The sequence below is a fragment of the Bombina bombina genome, chromosome 2, assembly GCF_027579735.1.
Source record: "Bombina bombina isolate aBomBom1 chromosome 2, aBomBom1.pri, whole genome shotgun sequence".
NCBI lineage: Eukaryota > Metazoa > Chordata > Amphibia > Anura > Bombinatoridae > Bombina > Bombina bombina.
In genome coordinates this window covers 990,225,912-990,242,706 of record NC_069500.1, presented here as the reverse complement: position 1 = coordinate 990,242,706, position 16,795 = coordinate 990,225,912, and positions in this window count along the sequence as shown.

Genomic DNA, 16,795 nt, shown 5'->3' with positions numbered 1-16,795 from the left:
CATAAGGCTCTGCGGGCTAAGATGGAAAACCCCAAACTCTTAGCCGCCAGTTTAGTAATCTGCAAAGAAGCATCTGTAATAAACAAATTAGCTAATTTAAGAGCTTTAATCCGATCCTGTATCTCTGCCAAGGAAGTCCCAGTCTTAAGAGACTCATCCAGTGCTTAAAACCAATAAGCAGTCGCACTGGTAACCATAACAATACAAGCCACTGGCTGTAACAGCAACCCTTGGTGAACATAGATCCTCTTCAGAAGACCCTGCAACTTCTAATCCATAGGGTCTTTAAAAGCACAACTATCCTCAATAGGAATAGTAGTTCTTTTAGCTAAAGTAGAAATAGCCCCCTCCACCTTAGGGACCGTCTGCCAAGAGTCCCTAATAGTATCAGCTATAGGGTACATCTTCTTAAAAACAGGAGATGGAGAGAAGGGAATACCTGGTCTCTCCCATTCCTTAGCAATAATCTCTGAAGTTCTCTTGGGAACTGGAAAGACATCGGAATAAGAAGGAACTTCTAGATATCTGTCCAACTTACTCAATTTCTCTGGAGGAACCACTATTGAATCACAGTCGTCCAGAGTCACCAAAGCCTTCCTCAATAATAAGCGGAGGTGTTCAAGCTTAAACCTGAAGGAAACCACTTGAATCCGTCAGAGGATATTGTATTATTTAATTCTTCTATAGTGATGGGAGAATTCAAATTAGATAATTGTTCTTGTGATATTTGAGGTAATTTGATATTTTCCCAAAAGGATGCAGTGCTGGCAGAATTAATGTCCGATTGTCTAGTATGTAATTGCTTATAGTAATCTTCGAAACAGGTAAGAATATCCTGTATTTTTGTGAAAGTTTTACCTTCATAAGAGATAGACGCAATATTTTTTTTAATAGATTTTTTATTTACTAAAGAGGCCATAAGTTTACTTGACTTGTTTCCATAGCGTAAATATATAGATTTTCTCTTGAGAAGTCTCTGGGCTGCTTGGCGTTCAACAAAGGTATCTAAGGACATCTTAGCTGTCGTATAAAGATTAAAGTGAAATGTAGTTTTAGTTTCATGAAACGTCTGATAAGCGTCTGTTACTTCTTTACTCAAAGAAATTAATCTTTTTTGTGCATTCCGACGGACATGTGCTACATACGAAACTATATTACCCGTTAAAACCGCTTTAGCCGTCTCCCAGAGCAGCTCTGGCGAAAGAACTATGTTCTTTATTATCGGTGATAAGATCCGTCCATGCATGCAAAAGAAATTTACGAAAGAGTCTGATCTATATAAATATGCAGGAAATCTTAGTTTGTTTCTATTTGAGATTGGGCCATCATAAGCAAACACCAGTTCAACCGGCGAGTGATCTGATAAAAGAACGCTATGAATCTTATCTGAGTATACATTAAAGGGACAGTCTAGGCCAAAATAAACTTTCATGATTCAGATAGAGCATGTCATTTTAAACAATTTTCCAATTTACTTTTATCACCAATTTTGCTTTGTTCTCTTGGTATTCTTAGTTGAAAGCTTAACCTAGGAGGTTCATATGCTAATTTCTCAGAATGCATTTTAACAGTTTTTCACCACTAGAGGATGTTAGTTCACATATTTCATATAGATAACACTGTGCTCGTGCACATGAAGTTATCTGGGATCAGGCACTGATTGGCTAGACTGCAAGTCTGTCAAAAGAACTGATAATAAAGGGGCAGTTTGCAGAGGCTTAGATACAAGATAATCACAGAGGTTAAAAGTATATTATTATAACTGTGTTGGTTATGCAAAACTGAGAAATGGGTAATAAAGGGATTATCTATCTTTTAAAACAATAAAAATTCTGGTGTAGACTGTCCCTTTAAGAATCAGGGCATTAGATACTAAAAACAAGTCTATACGTGAGCATGAAGCCTTTGATACACACGTAAAATCATTATCAGTAGGAGGTGTTAGTTTCCAAATGTCACTGACCAACAGATCAGAGAAAAGCCTAGAAAAGACTGATTTTTCAAATTTACCCGTAGATCTGCTGCCAAATTTTTGGGAGCCCCCAGGACCAGTCATCCTATCACACAATGGATTAGGGTCTAGGTTAAAATCGCCCCCGATGATCATATGTGAGCTCAAAAATGGCATCATTCTTTGAATAAAATTATGCCAAAAACGTTTATCTTTTTTATTTGGAGCATATATATTACACAAAGTATATAAATGTGTCTCTATCTTAGCTTGCACGATTAGATACCTACCCTCTGGGTCCCTTAGAGTCTGTAGAATTTCAACTGATTTCCTCTTCCCGAAAAGAATCACTAAACCTCTATTGGCATTGGTATAAGATACATATTGGAGATCGCTCACCCAATCACTCCTCAATTTATCATGCTCTATATCATTAAGATGCATTTCCTGTAGCATGCCTACATCTGCATTAAGTCTGCACACATGTGTCAGAATTGATTTTCTTTTAATCAGGGCGTTAATTCCGCCAACATTCCACGAGCAGAATTTAAATGTCATACCTCTTTAATAATTTAATAATAAAGCAGAGGAACTGATCCAGGAGGGGGGAGAGGGCGGGAGGAGGGGGGAGAGGGCAGGAGGAGGGGGGAAGAGAAAAAAAATATATATTTATATATAAACTTAGAAAGCTGAGAGTGGCCGTCAAGTAAAAGATTCCATTTATAACCGCTAATAGTATGTAAGGACTAATCGTCCAATAGATACATGAGGAAAACCACAACGTTCTAATGAGTTCTGAGTAAGATCCATACTCTTTACAGAGATATTTCAAAACACATTTTTTAAATTCCACCCTTAGGTTCCGGACAGTCATCCATGGTAACAAACCCAAAATTAAACTAACAGGTTTCATCATAAATATTTCAACCTTCATAAAAATTCTTATATTGTATATACCCCACTCTAAGGAGGCTCGATTAAATCATATACATTTCTAAATGATAAACCCTATCAACCTGATTCTGTCTGTGCAACCTGGTTAGGTGAGTGTCTAGGAGATATTGCAGTAGATTTAATATATTCTGTCACCTCTTCAGGTGAGTCAAAAAATCTGGGGCCTGTTGTTGTAAGTAGTTTCAATTTTGCTGGGTAGAGCAAATACACCTTATGTCCCTCTTTATTAAGAGCAGTACATATTGGAGAAAATTCTCTACGGTGCTTCGTTAGTTCTACCGAGTAGTCTTGAAACAAGGAAATGTTAACATTATTATACATTACAGCAGGAATTAAGCGATATGCTCTTAGAACAGATATTTTCATCTGGAAATGTAGGAATCTGACCATTACCTGGTGAGGGGAGTTACCCCTCTCCGCTAAGGCTTCAAACCCAATAAAGTAGGGAGAGTAGTTTCCACAAAAGCAATAAGCTCATTATTCTTCACGGCCTCTGGTACACCTACCAGACGCAGATTATTGCGTCTGGACCTATTTTCAAGATCCTCTAGGCGCTGATGTAATATAATATTTTGAAGATTCAAGTCTACCAGCTTTTTAGAATTGGTGATAGATACATACTCTAGTTCAGAGACTCTTTCCTCTACTTCAAGCATTCTCACTGAGAATTGTTTAAGTTCCTCAGAGATACTATCTACACATTTCTGAAGGCTTTCTATTTTTGGTAGAAAAAGTGAGGAGATTTGTTGGACTATAATGTGTGTCTCACTCATGTTTACATTCATACCTGGGGAGGCCGGTTGGGCAGTGATCTGCATTTCAGAATTCTGTTTGGCCCTTCTGTCACTTGCTTTACCTTTTGAGGCCATTTTGGATGAATCCAAATATTTATCCATGCAGTTCGCTGCACAATCAATGTAATATAGACAGTAATTTGGAATGTTTAAAGAGACTCGTGAATGCCTGTACCTCGACGAGAGCCTCAATAGTAATTTTATAGTATTTACTTTTTGTCCCCTTGTCTAACCATCATGACTGAAAGTGCATTTGGAAGTGAAAGTGAGAAAGAAAAATATTTGTTAATTCCTGTACTTGTGATGGTGTGATATGGTGAACGTGAGGAAGAGAATAAAGAGAGGAGTTGGAACCAATTCCTTAGTGATTGGGAGGGGGATAAAAGGAAGGAGGTGAGGGAGTGAAGTGATAGGAGGTGAAGGGGAAAGAAAAAAAAAAAAAAAAAAGGTGAATTCAGTGAGGGAGGACAGTCATAGTGGAGACAAAGAATAATCTCAGATGATAAATGGGATTGTCTCTCGCTATCGTTTTAGTAGAAGTAGAACAATTTTGATACAAAATTACGTATTTTATATGTCAAACCGATAACCTTTCTCCCCTTAAATATTTATGTACTTAGCTAAAATTTAAAAGAGTCTAAAGCCCTTTGACCATTAGTAATATACAATGTATCTCACTTACTGTTTGCTTATATAGGAAAGTGAGGGTGACTTAATTAGGGCCCTGATAACAAGGTAAGCAATCCTTCAGCAGCACGTAGAATCATGACCATTCCCTCAACTCTACATCTATAGCGTTAGCAGATTAATTTACCAAAGAGAAGAAAGAAAGAAAGAAAAAGACAAATTGTTTGTTTTTCCCCCCTTTCTTTCTCTCTCTTCTTTTTCTTCTTCCTTTTACGTAGAAAAGGAGAGAATACGCATTATCAAGAAAGAAAGTAAAGCAGATAGCAACATGCACAGAAATTAGTGGTATCTGCCCTTTTCCCACACTATGATACAGATCTAACCAGTTATACTTTTACAGATTCGGTACTTTATGCTATGCAGCTGTGTATGCAACCAGTATCAAAACTTTGGTTTCTGGAATTTTGCTTACACTTGTCTTAACCTATATATATAAAAAAGGATAATAATTTGTTACCAACAGTAAACCAAGCACACTATTTCTTATTTCCCCGATGAAAAAACCCAAAGTTGTTTAAGATACAATGTAACAATTAGTACTCTATATATTAATTCCCCTTGAGCCTTTATAATTTATACTTTAAACACTGCTTTGCATATGAAGTAGCCAGGGTTTAATTAGCCAGTGTTAGTAAGGAAGAGCAATGTCTTTCTAGTTTTTCATGCTTTTTGCACAAAAAAAGGTAGAGATTGTCCACCATCAAAAAAAAAGAAAAAAATGAAAGTAGGCAAGGAAAGCATTAGCGTGTAAGAGAGTTAATGGCACGTGCAATTAATGAGAAGCATACAGTTCTCTCCTTTTCCAGTTATCTTCCTCCAGACTACATGAGAGAAAGTTAATATGTGCATCTTATCTTAGCAGTGTCTCTCCTTAGGATAGCCTGTAGTCTTTTCCTACTCCTCACACCCCTAAGGTATAGGAGTGATGTCTCAAAGGGGCCTTTTGACTTATTTTCTTTAGAGAGAAAAATATGTTTAATAATATACAAAGTGCAAAACTCAAGAAAGAAACCCAAACAGTAAGGCCAAACAGCCACACCTGGCTTAAAGTAGTAATATAAGGACCCGAGATACAAACAGTCAATCCACGTTATACTTCATCAATGATATCTGGTTATAGAAAAGAGGAAATGCGGAGTAACTCACCACACTCATCCGAGCCATATACTGAAAAGTCAGCGCTGCCGATTCAAAACAGCTACTCCTGTGCCGTACACGAAGACACCGGCTCCAAATCACGCGGCTCACAGGGTTTACGCTGAATGGCTCATCGGGAGGTGTGGGCTATGACATCATTGGCGTTCCACCAATAGTATACGCTCCTCTTCGGAAAAGACACTGCCGATCGGGTCCGCTTCAGAACACAGCAACAGCTGACGAGTCGGATAACACTGGAATAGGAGATTCATGCAAAGAGATTCCGATAGCTATTCCTGCTCCGAACCCTTGAGCAGCCCTGCCCGGGGATTTCAGCGTCACTGAGCAACGTCCCCTCTGCTCCCTCACGCAGCACCAGTGGGAGGGGAGAGGTAGAACAACTGGGCACGCGCTTCTTTACTCCAGCCAGGGGGATCAGAAAGAAATCAAGGGAGCTAGGGCAGTACAAAAGGTCATGTTTGGGTCCAGGTAAGGCCGAAAAATTACAGCTCTTCCCTCTCCGTACTAGTAATCCACACAGCCCTGTGCGATCAGTGTCACTGGCCAGCGTCCCATCTACCTCCTCACGCAGCACCGGTGGGAGGAGGGAGGGGAGAGAAACCGTCTTTCACTTCTCTGCTCTCACCACAAAGGAGGTCGATAAGGCTACGGGGGCCGGGGGGAAAAAAATCTTTTGGGGGCGGAGCCTACAGCCGGAGCAACAGGTCATGTTCCAGAGGAGCTCCTGACATTAATCTCAAACATATAGCTTATTTCCTTTAACTTTGGAGACAGAAAGCTAAATTTAGCTCTTTATTTTATTCAAAACCTATTCCAAGCACGATATATAGGTTTTGCGACAAACTTTAAGTTCATTCCCCCTGTCTGTTAAACTTGGCCGAACTACGCAGCTGCCTACTTGGAGCTTCATAGATTTAGAGCAGCTTTCTAAAACACATATATTCCTCAACATGTCCGGACCTAGGGTGATCGCAGATCCGCTTGAGAGGTGGGAAGCTAAGGTACAGGGCATCTTGAGCCATCACTTTGCCGCACTGAAAGATAAACTCCACCGAGTCCTAATGCTAGCTGCGTCAGCTCCCCCGGTCGAAGTAAATAGAGGCAAAGAGGGGGTAACCGATCTTTCGGCCCATGAGGCGCTTTCAACACTCGGCCCTCACCTGATCCAGCATGCAAACCTGATTCGCTTCTTGTGAGGAATATTGATCACGGTCCCCCTCTGAGAGCAGTGGTTCTCATGTCTGAGCCAACGGATTGTGCTGCCTGCTATTCGGAGGGGCCGTGCGGTATCATAGGGGAAAGCAACATCTCATTAGCTAGGCCTCTGAAGACGCCAGTGCAGAAGGAGATGGAATTGGAGCAGAGAGGTCTGGTCAGACCAAACTCACGGAACACCAGGTACGCCAAGGATCCGCTCTGAACTTTCAGACCTACGATGGAACTGTTTTGTGCCAGGTTTCAGAAGATGTCTGTAAACTATTGCCATGTGGCGATCTATAGAGAGCTTTCATGTTTTGAAGGGGACCTATTGAAGCACCGGATGACCATCTACCCTCAGGAGACAACATCGGGGTATGTTAGACAACAGCTTGAGACCCCGCTACAGGTTTCAGTGCTCAGTGACATTTTTGAAACTTGTTTGGAAACCGGCATAGGCTAATAACTCTTTCTGTCAACATAGGTCCACTACAAACAAACTTTGATCTTATAATACGGACCGAGCATTGGGTATTTGCCATTAGAGCATCTTAATGAGAGCTATTAAGCTTGATAATACTACCCGTTTCTTCATACTGGTTATAAGTCTTATACACACATGGTTAGTTTACTATCAATTGCATGTCTTATAAGTGTGACTATTATACTTTCCCTTAGGACTGTTTTATTATTGCGTAGTTTGTTAACATATGTTATGCACTTCAGCTATATGTATTACCTATGTCTATGTTTATCTGAGGGGGTATTGGCATAAGTTTAAAATATGCTTTAGATGTGACTTAATTCACGAAATATATGGCCAGCTCACTGGGGACTAATTCAGATAGTAGCAGTGGGGTGTCATTTCCCTGCTACTCCTACTTTAAGATAAAGAGTGGTATGAAGGTCTTCAACTGAGCAATGGGACTAATTTTGCAAATCACTGAAGGGATAGCGCTTACTATGGATCACTACCCATAAATGGTATATTTATGACTGACTGTATATCTATGACAATCCCCCCTTATATGTGCACTAATATTAGCAACGTTGGCTCTTGGCAAACTGCGTGTGAATGATATTGGGTTTGCTACCATGCCATCTTAATATTAAATGTCCCAGTGCACTATAGCTGCTAACTAAATTATTGCTGGGAAGTGGGGGGAGTCCAGTTTGAGTCTTCAGTGTAGCTCATGGATATGAATCACATTGCTACTACAATTTCTTATCCAACATATAATAATTAGAGTTTCTCAGATATGTACACTTTAGAAACCTAACCCCCTACATAATATAGACCCCTAGGACTTATTGGTATTAAAAGGTACCAACCGAGTAGTTACCATTATATTATTTAAGAAAGGCTGGTCTAAATAGCTTCCCCTACTCACCTCAGAGCAGAAAATTCCTATTACTGCGCATGTTCCGAAACAGATGCTGAATTCTTTTAACCCCATTATGTACCTTTCTGATTATAAGGGTACTTGTCCTATTAACTATTGACCGCTGTTTACATAGAACTGTGTCAAAAATTGGTCTCTCTAATCTGTTTGGGACGCTTATTTCGATCCTGACTGCTTCCCTGTTTGTTAGCCATTTGTCTTAATCAGAGCTTTTATTACATAGTCTCCCTAACTATCGCAAACTGTCTAAATCTAAATCATACACACTACAACTGAATGTTGCGCTGCCTAACTTCTCTGTAACTGTGTCTGGCAAATGGTTATTAATATGGGTCCATACCTTATTGTGCTCATCTTATGGATGTTGTTATTTTGTGGGTCAGAAGCAACTTCGGAAATCACTAGCACTTCTTTTACAGAGCCCTAACAGTACTTATTATACTTGCTACTTATACCCCTTAGTATAGCTTCCATTATATTGGGCCTGTGAGTAGCCCTAGAAAGCTCAGAGGGAACCTCTGTCCCATTACTAAATAACAAGTGGTTATAGCTTACATACCATATGACTAGGTGCTTGATTGCTAGACCCACATCTTGCAATATTACTAACAAGATAGCTTAATTACAACCCCCTACAGAGGGATGCTAAGATAGCTTTTTATCCCATACATTAATATGAGCTCAGAATTACACATAGACTTCACATAATAAGCTCCCAGATGACCCGTAAGCTTTTAGTACTATTTCAGTGTCTCTTAAGTTAAGACTTACTAGTGTTTCTTTGTTCTCTCACAACACTACTGAAGTAACAGGTTTTGGTACCATACACTACCTAATTCCAAGCAGATCCAATATAGTTTAAACTTTAAGCGATATACCAAGGATATATTCGAGCGTTACATTGCAAGCTTTATTATATTTATGTTCCTAGGAAACGATATTACCTACGTTGAATTTAATATTGGTTCAAACTATATGTCTCTGTCAGGCCCCTCTCCTCCCTTTCCCGCCGGTACTTGTTGCCTGCGGGTCATACCCCTACTCCTTTTTCCCACATCGCCTATAGCTGGCATTTCCCTAGGAGAGGGGCTCACCCAGAAGTCCCTTATATCCCATGCATGTGAATGTCCCCCCCTTCCACATAGTGTTGTTGAGAGCTATTCTTATTCTTATTCATTTTATAGAAAGCCAATTTACTTATACTTATAATATTACGTGTTGGATTAAGACTCAGTTGCTCTCTACTTAACCATGACCCCTCTCTATATAATAGAGCTCAGTTTAAGATATATGATATGATATATGGGTCAACGTATATGTACGACCATCTTCCTGATGTTAGAGTAGTGCTCCTACAACTATTAAGATCACCTGCCCTGTAATCTTTGTTTTCCCAGTATACTAATAGGCTCCGCCCTCCATTTCCCCTCATTAAGAGCGGCTCTTTCCCGCTGCTTTCCCCTCCCCCCCACACACTCAGACCTCTGAGAGGTCGGTCAAAAGCCAATGCCCTATCTCCTATCATTTATAGTTTATAAAGCATTTCTTATCTCGAGATAAGGTTCATTAGTTGAATAATATAAAAATCGAGGTCTCATTGATATATGCTCCAGTTACCTGTGTTTCTTATATCATTTTTTACTTTTTCTTTTCATGATGGGAGAAGTGGTATTATAACGTTGTCAACTGTTCTACTATTATTTATATGTATGTATGACACCAATATGGGTTAAATATTGCGAGAACAACTACTTCAGTGGTGCACCAATGTTTTGACCCACATTTATCTCTTGTATGAGAAATGTAATAGTATATTTATTATTTCTGATCCGTGCCTGGACATATTGTTTGTTCTATTGTTATTGCTTATTACCTCAATAAAAACTTATTTAAAAAAAAAAGTTTGAATCTTTTAAAACCTGATACAATCATTCTAAAGAATAAAAGTAAGACTAACTTGTATATTTGTGTCTCTAAAAGTGATCTCTATTTCACTGTGCACAAATTTAAAGGCCAGAGGAAGTTACTTAAAGGGCCATTATACACTCATTTTTTCTTTGCATAAATGTTTTGTAGATGATCTATTAATATAGCTCATCAAGTTTTTAGTTTTTTTTAATGTATAGTTTTGCTTATTTTTAAATAACATTGCTCTGATTTTCAGACTCCTAACCAAGCCCCAAAGTTTTATGTGAATACCGTCAGCTACCTTCTCCAGCTTGCTCCTGTTTGTGTAAAGGGTCTTTTCATATGCAAAAGAAGGGGGAGGGGGGATTGTCTGATATTTCCCACTTACAGTGGGCTTTCCAGCTACCTTTTCAACAGAGCTAAACTGTTAGCTTCTCAGTAAGTTTTTAAACCATTTTATACTGGATTTTTATATCAGTATCTGTGCATCTTATTCTTTATAGTAGTGTCTATTACATGCAGTTATATGAAAATGAGTGTATACTGTCCCTTTAATAGGGAACTTAGCTGAGATGTGATTGGACAGCTAGTAGATGTAGTGCTTTCTTGTTTTATTATATAAGGCTGTGAACCACAGCTGTCCATGTCTTAATGATATGTTTACATTGAAGGAACAGGAGGAGGAGGGTCTACAAATACCATTACTTCATGAAGGAAGAAAATTAACCTTTTAAAGCCGTTATCCTGTTCTATTCCGTCATAATTAGACTGGGCTTTAAAGCCGTTATGACGGAATAGAATGTCATAGCTAACGGCTGTCCTGAAGCATTTTGTGCTGTCAGGATTTGATCGCGGTCTGGAGGGCATTCCTAGGGTTGTAGGGACGCCCCCCAGATGCGATCCAATAATTGAAATCTCGCGATCGTGTGCACGATCGCATGGTTTCAATTTGTCTACATCGGAACAGTTGTTCCGATGTAGGCACTTTAGCCCTGACACGAAAGGGTTAAAGGTGAACAAAAGGTGTCTTTTTAAGGTGGTATTTCAAGGATGCACTGACTAAATAAAACTTATTTAGAATTAAGAGACTGAAAAATAAAATTAAGATACAAAATAATAATAATAATAAAAATAATAATCATTACAGGACATTTGGAGGGGCATTGCTCTAACCGCCCTAATGGACAAGCAACCACTTACGTACTTTGTGTACAATAGGTGAAGCTGTTTTAGCTGTGAACGTTTAGCATGATCTGGTTTTTGAATTCTAATCTAAACACAGTATTGTTCTTGTGTAGTCACTCAAATTAGTGTCTTACCAAGGAATAACTCAGAGAACACAGAGCTGCATCTAGCTGTTTATTTTTTATCTAACTGTTTATTATCCTAACTGAACTTGTTACTATATATGGTAGAAACACCAACAGCCAATCAGCATTCTGTATGCAAATTGACAAACACATCACATGACATGTTAATAACATTACATCTCCCTTTTTACGAAATTTTAGAATATCACATTTATATTTTATATTATAGGTCCAGACTGTTTCTAGGTTTTACCATACGACCAGAACGTGTGAATTGAAAACCTGCTGTGCATGTTTCAGCGTTGTCAGTGTCTACTTTCATGGATTGCAGGTGTATTTGTGGTTGTGCTTGGGATCTCAAGGGTTGGCTCATGTGCTTCTACTTGCGGTTCTTTAATAGTTTCCATCAGGTGTCGTCGGTTGCGACGGAGAACTTGATCATCGCTGGTGCGGATGAGGTAAGATTTTTGTGTGTCTGCAGGCTGCAGAATAGTGGCAGGCACCCATTGACCACTGGCTTGCTGAAAATGAATAGTATTTTCTTGTGTCAATGTGGACAAAGGGTGTGCAGTGTGATTATAGTAATGTCTTTGTTTAGCTTGTTTATGTTCTCTTTTGGCACGCACACATTTTTGATCAACTACCTGAGGCTGCAGTTGTTCTCCAGTTGTAGGCAGGATAGAACGTAAACATCTACTCATGAGCAATTGTGTTCCAGCAGGCTGAGGTACGGGTCCTTTCCTACAGCTTTTGCTTTGTTTAGCATGGTCTTTGCTGTTTGCACTGTCTTTTCTGCAAGACCATTGTTTTGTGGATGGTGAGGACTGGATGTTACATGTGCAAAGTCCCAATGAACTGCAAAGTTTTCGAAGTCACCTGCTTTATATTGCAGACCATTATCTGAAATTACCTTTTCAGGTATACCATGTCTTGCAAATATAGCCTTTAGCTTGGATGATTCTTTTGAGAGTTTGGTCGCCCAGTATCCATATTTTGCATCCAGTACACTGAAGAATTGTGCTCCAGCAAGTTTTGGGGTGATGTCATCCAAAATTGGAAGAGGGTAATGTGGCTTCTTGATTGCTTTATTCAAGTCTCTGGGATCTAAACAAACCCTGAGTTTTCCAGTGCGGGGTTTTTCCACAACTACCAGGGCATTGACCCAGTCAGTGGGTTCAAGCACTTTCACAATAATCCCTGATTTTTCCATATTGTCTAGCTCCTCCTTGAGGTGACTACACAGCATTAATGGAATTCTCCTGGGTGGGTACAAAACAGGGACGGCTGTGGGGTGTAGGTGTATAGTGCATTCACCTGGAAACTGTCCAATGCCTTGAAAAACATCAGGAAATTCCTGTATTATAGCACAGGGTTCATCTACATCTGCGCACACTGAGAAGACAAGCTTAATTAACCCCATGTCTAGACATGCTCTCAAACCAAGTATAGGTGGGGCGTGTGTGTTGACAATGTAGAATTCAAGCACAGTTTTAGTGTCTTTGTATTTACATTTTAACTGACAGGTCCCTTTAACATCAAGCGGCTCACCACCATAGCCTGTAAGATGGCATGCTGTGGGCTTCAGTGCTACAGTGCTGAAGAGATTTTTAAATCTGTTGGTAGGAATTATATTTACCTGAGCACCAGTTTCTAATTTAAATTTTACTTTATCTGCTTGTACACCTAACTCAATTTCTGCGAAAGCCTGTTCACATTCTTTGTCTTTGTGCTCTTTGTTAACTGCATCAATAAACAGTTCATCCAACTCTTCAATATTTGTGTTTTGAACTGTATGTACAGTTTTACGTATATCTGGCGGCCTTGACTTACATGTCTTTGCAAAGTGGTTAAATTTATTGCATATTGCACTGACGTCCTTTTGCAGGGCACGTGTCTTCCTGGCTGTGTTGAAGAGCACAACGACTGCATAGCCTGTCTTTAGTGATGCTTCTGTCACTTCCTTTCACAGTTGTCCAATGCTTTTGCTGGGCTGATGCTGTTTTTTTACTAAACACTGCATGAGCTGACTGGCTCTGGGTTGCCATTGCACGTGAGTTTATTATCTTAAGCTGCTCTTGTGCAATTTCTATATCAATGGCTTTTTCAAGTATCAGATCAGCACCCTGATTAAGTAATTTCTCTCTGACTCTGGCAAAAACAATGCGGTCTCGTACCATCTCATCACTGTTAATATATCCACAGTCTTTTACAAGCAATTTAAGTTCTAATGTTCAAATGTCTCATGTTCCCCCTGCATTTTTTCATGAAGCTTGTATCTTGCAAAGATTGGATTAGCTTTGGGCATAACATATTCCTCAAATTTGTCACAATAAGACTTAAACTTTTTAGACTCCTCAAATGTTAATGTCCAAGTATTATAAACATCTCTCCCTTTTTCACCTACCCAGAGAAGCAAGTAGCTGCACAAAGTTTCCTCAGGCTTGCCACAGAGAGGGCCAGAGAATATGAGCTGTACATGCTGGCGAAATCTCCTCCATGCATCCGGTAAATTTTTTGAGTCCAAATCCATCTGTGGCATAGGCACACCTGATAAATCCATCTTGCAGAAAGAAACCAGCTTCTGACACCATGGCCTCTATTTATCAAAAGTCTGGCGAACCTGATCCGACAGTGCGCCGCCCCCTGCAGGCTCACGGCAAATGGGCCGCCAGCAGGGAGGTTTCAATCAACCCGATCGGGTTGAATTGCAGAGATGTCTGTCCGCCTGCTCAGAGCAGGCGGACAAGTTATGAAGCAGCGGTCTTTAGACCGTTGCTTCATAACTGGTGTTTCTGGCGAGCCTGCAGGCTCGCCAGAAACACAGGACCTCAAGCTCTATCCGGAGCTTGATGGATAGGCCCCCATGTATTGTTCTTGTGTAGTCACTCAAATTAGTGTCTTACAAGGAATAACTCAGAGAACACAGAGCTGCATCCACTAACTGTTTATTATCCTAACTGAACTTGTTACTATATATGGTAGAAACACCAACAGACAATCAACATTCTGTATGCAAATTGACAAACATCACATGACATGTTAATAACATTACAAGTTGACCCATCAGAAATATATTTCTCAACCTGCAAGCATGACAGTGTCACAGTCACATGATTGTCTTGTGGGCTATCAGGAAAGCTGGCTATATCCCCATACTATTGAAACTGGAATATTGTTGGATAGATGCCTTATAACTTTTAATGCATTTTTATGCATTTTTAAAAAAATATTTTTTTATTAAATAGTGTTATGAGTGTAACTGTACTTTTAAATGTATGTTTGTACCACCAATATCACCTTGGAGTAAGACTACTTAGTGCTAGAGTTAGGGTTAGAAAGGCTTCTTTTATTTTACCACTTTTTAAAAGCATTGCAAAGCATTTTAATGTATTGATCTATATAGCCTCTGTATGGTAGTGTTGCCTTTAGCCTAATTATTTTTAAACAATAAAAGTGCAGAGACAGGAGGTCAACAGAGAATGCTATAAGATATTTTTTAATAAAAATATATATTTTTTATTTATATATATATACTGTATATATATATATATATATATATATATATATATATATATGTGTGTGTGTGTAATGTAATTCCCCAATCTACACTATTTTTTTGCCTCTGCCTAGGGAGTTGAAGGAAGGCGCCTCGCTGATCCTCTGGCATCCACCCCAAGTGAACCTTGGGTAATGGGGTTTACAATTGGGGGCTGAAGGAGATTTATCATAATGCATCGGGCTTTACCCAGAGCCGCTTGGGTAATGTCAGGTTTACCCGGGTAATGCTAGGATTACCCAATTTCGAACTTTAACCACAATATATATATATATATATATATATATATATATATATATATATATATATATTAAACACACTCTGTTGTCCCGCTACTCCAGAAAAAGGACTTAAAAAATATATGTTAAAAAACAGTTTAAGTTTTAATTGTCAAAAAAATTATTAGTTAAAAAACATGAAAAACAGTCGCAGGCCTGCAACAAGATGTTCAGGACTAAAAAGCCAAACATGTTTCGGGCCAAGTCTCAGCCCTTGTTCACTGGCATAGTTTGTGTCCACACCTACTAGTACTATTTAAAGTTAAAGTATTGAAGTAATTGCAGGCACCTGTACCTTATTAACCCCTTATAGGAGGGGACCTGTGTCAAAAAATATTTTTCATATGTAACAAAATAGAAAAATAGACTTTATATTTGAAATATAATACCTACCAGTGGAGGCTCCTCCGTATGTGCACTGTCACACGTGAACCCCCAGGGGGCAGAGGAGGGGGAAAAAATGAGCAGAAGAAAAATAAAATGAGAAAAAAAAATTATGAAAATTGTTTTATTTTATTTATATTATTGTATATTATATTTATTAATAAATGTATTATTTTCATGTGTGCTGTCTGTGTCTGTGAGACTGTGCAGTGTAACTATCATCATGCATATTAGGCTGAAACCTGAAAGTGGAAAGGGCTGTTTTGCCTACACTTCTATGTATCGCACATGTTGTGCAGTGCAATACATAGAAGTATAGGCAAAAGCACTTTCCACTTTAAAACTGCATTGACTACAGCGCCACCTACAGGCCAGCCCATAGCCTTCCTGTTCGCACAGCTCTTAGTGTGTGGGAGCCAGCTGTCATGTGACACTCACACACTAAGAGCTGAGCTGACTATGTGTGTGGGAGGAGAGGAGGCAGGGGCGTAACAGTTGCAGTCAGAATGCAGTCGCCATTGCTGAGACCGGACCGGGCCCATATGATAGTTGCAGTTGCACTTGCAGACTGCAGTACTTGTGTGAGGACAGTGGACCTGAGAGGAGCTCATTTTGGGCAGACTTGTGATGGAGCTCAGTGGCTGGCGACCTGCTTGGGGCCTTGAGCAGCACAGAGTTGGACTGAGCAGGTGAGTTGAGCCGTATGGTGTATACGGAATGCTGATTGCAGGGCCCTGCAGCCCTGGCTTGGTAAATATAACTGAGGAGACTGGAGAGGCTGCTGCGGTTCGTGTGGTTAGTTACTTAGTGCACTGTGCTGGGGATAGAAAGTGGAGGAACACGTTCTGGTAACACAGGGGATGGGAATAGGAGGACAATCTGGATTATTACTATACACAAGTCTGGCTGAACCCTGCCCTGCACACGCCTTGTTTTGCTTCTGGATCCGTGGCGGCAGATCCCAAACAGAGGTCAATGATCAAACTTGCAGTGCCCTGGAGCTGATCTTTCATTGAAATCAGTGGACTGTTAGGACCTTAGATAGCACAAGGTTTGATTCATGTTTCTAATTACATTCAACCTAGGATTTGGATTTATTTTGCTTATATTGTGCATCCTAAAGTAATGTGCTTCTATCTCAAAATATAATAAAATATAGAAATCATGTGAATGTCTGATATTATATATATATATATATATATATATATATATATA